Genomic DNA, 4,589 nt, shown 5'->3' with positions numbered 1-4,589 from the left:
TTTTTTTTTTTGGTCATCAAGGTTTTGATACCTTGCTAGGCAACTGGTGGTACTCGGATATTACCATATCCTAAAAGTGGTACAATGGGTGAAAAGGTTGAAAAGCCCTGCTCTAATGATTTCAAGAAAAATTAGGAAGGATATTTTACCATTTTTATTTGATTGCCATTTTTATATAACAGCTATTTTGGAACAAGCCAATATGAATTTGGCCTATATTAATTTATAAAGAAGGCAAATAAGAGGAAGGACATGAGCAAAAATAAGTAGTTCCCTATCTCATAAATTACAATCTGATAAAGCTGCAGGGAGGAGATTCCCATTAAGGAAAAAAATGAAATAGTTTTTCACATGGCAGAGAGTTAAATTTTGGAATTCATTACTTCTTGATACGTGATGGTTACACAAATAAAAATAAACAATGAGATCATATTTGTATTTTTTCTATTATGGAATGGATCTTAAGGCTCTTCACCTGCTCCAATCTGTGTTACGTTTCCCCAGTTTTTCCAATTATGGTTATTTGTTTTCTGTAAATGGTTCCTTGTTTATTGGGTAAACTTTATTCTCATTAGAAGCTGAGATCTTTAATAATCACCTACTTAATGGCTTTGAAGTGGGATTCAACACATTATTTCTCAAACAAAACTATCAATGGCAATTGGAGGCCGTGAGGGTCTGGATGGGGAGAAACAGACTCAGGCTCAACCCTTCCAAGACCGAGTGGCTGTGGCTACCGGCGCCTCGGCATAGTCAGCTGATTCCATCGCTGACTATAGGGGGCGAAATTCTGGCTCCCTCGGAGAGGGTACGCAACTTGGGTGTCCTCCTGGATCCGCGGCTGACACTGGATGACCAGTTGGCGGCCGTGACCAGGGGGGCGTTTTATCAGGTTCGCCTGATACACCAGTTGCGACCTTTTCTGGACCGGGACGCCCTGCGCACAGTCACTCATGCCCTTGTCACCTCCCGCCTGGACTACTGCAATGCTCTCTACATGGGGCTTCCCTTGAGGAGCACCCGGAGGCTCCAGCTAGTCCAAAATGCGGCCGCGCGGGCGGTTTGGGAGGGACTCGTCGCTCCCATGTAACACCGCTGCTGCGCGAGCTGCATTGGCTGCCGGTGGCCTTCCGGGTGCGCTTCAAGGTGTTGACCATCATCTTTAAAGCGCTCCATGGCATCGGACCTGGATATCTCCGAGACCGCCTCCTGCCGCAGATTACCCCCCATCGACCTGTACGCTCCCACAGAGTGGGTCTCCTCAGGGTACCGTCGGCCAGACAGTGCCGGCTGGCGACCCCAAGGGGGAGGGCCTTCTCTGTGGGAGCTNTCCCACCCTCTGGAATGAACTACCCCCAGAGATCAGGGTGATCCCTGATCTCCCTTCCTTCCGCCGCGCCCTTAAGACATGGTTATTCCAGCTTGCGGGACTGGCCTAGGGGAAAACTTTTAGAGGGGGTTTTAATTATAATTTTAATTAGACCAATTATTAATATTTCCCTTTTAATTAACTTTTAAATTTGTAGTTTTATATTATTGTATTTTTATCCGGTTGTTAGCCGCCCTGAGTCCGTAAGGAGAAGGGCGGGATATAAATTGAAAAATAAATAAATAAAAAATAAATAAATTACATATAATAGCTATTATTATTCCAGGATCAGAGGTCCCCTGTGTACCAGTTCCTGGGAAGTAGGAGTGGGTATTTGTACTGTTCCAATAGAAGAGGAGATATATATAGCTCAGGGTTGAACTATGGAGTCCTTGGTGCTCCTTGAGCTTGGTTGTTTACTTGCAGACATTGATTACTTGACTAGATAACATCACCAGGATTCCACAGTATTTGTATCGTTTGTGGGCCATTTGTGTGATTTCTAGAGGCTCTGGTTGTGTACTCCATGAAACAATCCACTAATTGGTCTTTGGTCCAATCCAGTAGGGCTCTTGCCATGTTTTGTGGGTTGAGTGAGGTGTAAGGAATAATGTGTTTTTGATTTTCTTCATCTTTAATTAGAATTGTTAGAACAGGATGCTAGTCCTTATCCCAAAATGCTAATGCTAAATAATGAACTTGTTCAAAAGTTATTAATTCTTTGGTGACCCACAGCTGAAAGTAACTTTTTTTGGCGTCTGAAGGCTGTAGTACGTGATGTTTTGTCACAGGCATAGACAGAACTGGGATTTCTTCATTTTAGAACAATGAAGAATAATAATAATAAAGTTGGAAGGGACCTTGGAGGTCATCTAGTCCAACCCCTGCTCAGGCAGGAAACCTCTTTAAGAAGAGATTGGACAGCCATTTGTCTGAAATAGTATAGAGTCTATACCATTTCAGACAAATGGCTGTCCAATCTCTTCTTAAAAACTTCCGGTGTTGGAGAATTCACAGCTTCTAATTGTTCTAATTGTCAGGATGTTTCTCTTTAGTTCTAGGTTGCTTCTCTCCTTGGTTAGTTTCCATCCATTGCTTCTTGTCCTGCCTTCAGGTACTTTGGAGAATAGGTTGACTCCCTCTTCTTTGTGGCAACCCCTGAGATATTGGGACCCTGCTATCAATTCCCCCCTCGTCCTTCTCTTCATTAAACTAGACCAGTGGTAGGCAACCTTGGCTCTTTTATGACTCGTGGCTCAGGAATTCTGGGAGTTGAAGTCCACGAGTCATAAAAGAGCCAAGGTTGCCTACCCCTGAACTAGACATACCCAATTCCAGCAATTGTTCCTTGTATGTTTTAGCCTCCAGTTCCCTAATCACCTTTGTTGCTCTTCTCTGTACTCTTTCTAGAGTCTCAACATCTTTTTTACACCGTGGTGACCAAAACTGGATGCAGTATTCCAAGTGTGGCCTTACCAAGGCATTGTAAAGTGGTGTTAACACTTCACGTGCTCTTGATTCTATCCCTCTGTTATTGCAGCCTAGCAGTGTTGGCTTTTTTGGCAGCTTCAGCACACTGTTGAATATTTTAGTTTTTTTAAAAAAAAAAAATACAGGCAATACAGGCCAAGCTTACTTTAGAACTACAATTTTCATGTGTTTCCTGCCTCAGATTGACAGGAACCAAAGTATTGCATTGGTAGAGCAGATGGATCAATGGTCTGACTCAATAATAATTGTGTATATGTTGTACTAAAAAAAATTGCTCCTTCTGAAGCTGATTTGCCTTCATGAAGCAACCATTAGGGATTCATTATACTATTTCTATCAAATGTACCATGCTGTTAAGGCAAATTTTTCCAACTTAGTGTCTTTCATTTATGTGACTTTCAGTTTCCAGAAATCTTAGCAAAAGTTATGCTGATGAAAATCTGCACATTTTGTGTATGCCAAGGTTGAGGAAGATTGTGATAAGCTGTTGAACTGGGATCATATTCAAGCTTACATTCAGCCATGGAACTCATTGATGACTTTCAACCAGGTGCCTAGCACAATCTACATTACAGCTCTTGTTTTGATAATAAAATGAGGGGGCATATTGTCTAGTTTATATAAGAAAGAAAGGCTATAAAGGTAATAAATAAAAATCTTTATAGGGTCTCAAAGAGGTATTTTTTCCTGTCCTTTTCAAGACATCAAGGATTGAATAAAGAAACTTATGAGATCAAGTCTCTTGTGATGCCCTTCTTTAAGATTATGTGATAACTATAATCATGAGTGTTTTTTCTTATCTGTTTTGATTGCAAAATATCTTCCATCAACAACTTGGCTAATTTTTTATGTGATCTTGTAAGTGAGACAAATAGCATTTTCATTTTAAGAGGAATGAAGCCTGAAATGGGATGCCTTTGTATCAATTGCCTATTTTAATTTTTGTATATGACATTGCTTGTCTCATTTGTCATTGAGGTTTGCTTTTCATTTTGAGTTTAAAAGCTTTTAGGGAACATAAGCTTTTCTGACTTTACTGAACTGTAGTGGATATTTTCATTCAAGCTGAAAATCTAGGTCAACTATTCATAAAAATAACTCAAGTGTTCATTGTATAAAAGGTATAAGCCTCCAGCAACTAAAGCAAGTGATTTTGTCTTTGCACTTCCTTTCCTGAACCTTTAATCATTATCACTAACAAATTTAACATCTCATTTACTGTGTACAGTCACAATTTTTATGTGAATAGGATTGTTGGAAGAGCTACAGACATAAAGTTACAGACATAATGGACATACTGTAAAAGAAATTATTTGTATAGTAATGATGGGTTTGAATACAAGCAGAAATTCAGTGCATTCATTCCCCAAAAGGAATAATATATAGCAGTGGTCAAAATAATATTTCATTTGTAAAGTAAAGGATGGGAAAATGCAATGTACATTTTCTGTTTGTCTAAATATTGTAGAATATCATGGGACTAAGCTGAGCTGTTAGAAATATATCCTACCCAGGTGGTTTCTTTTATGGAATGTGTTTTTCAACAAGGTTTTAAATAACATGTTTTCTTTCAGGAAAAGAGATAAGACATTTTGTATCCCAAAAACAAAACAAAAAACTGAATGTGTAAATTCTGCAGAATTTATTCAAGTAAGAATGGGGTAGAGAAAGAAAGATAAATTAGACTAGGTTTATAGCCATAACGTATGCAGTTAAAGGCTGTCTCAGG

The sequence above is a fragment of the Protobothrops mucrosquamatus genome, unplaced genomic scaffold, assembly GCF_001527695.2.
Source record: "Protobothrops mucrosquamatus isolate PMUCROS unplaced genomic scaffold, P.Mucros_1.0 scaffold145, whole genome shotgun sequence".
In the NCBI taxonomy this organism is placed as follows: Eukaryota; Metazoa; Chordata; class Lepidosauria; order Squamata; family Viperidae; genus Protobothrops; species Protobothrops mucrosquamatus.
This window is presented reverse-complemented; position numbering follows the sequence as displayed.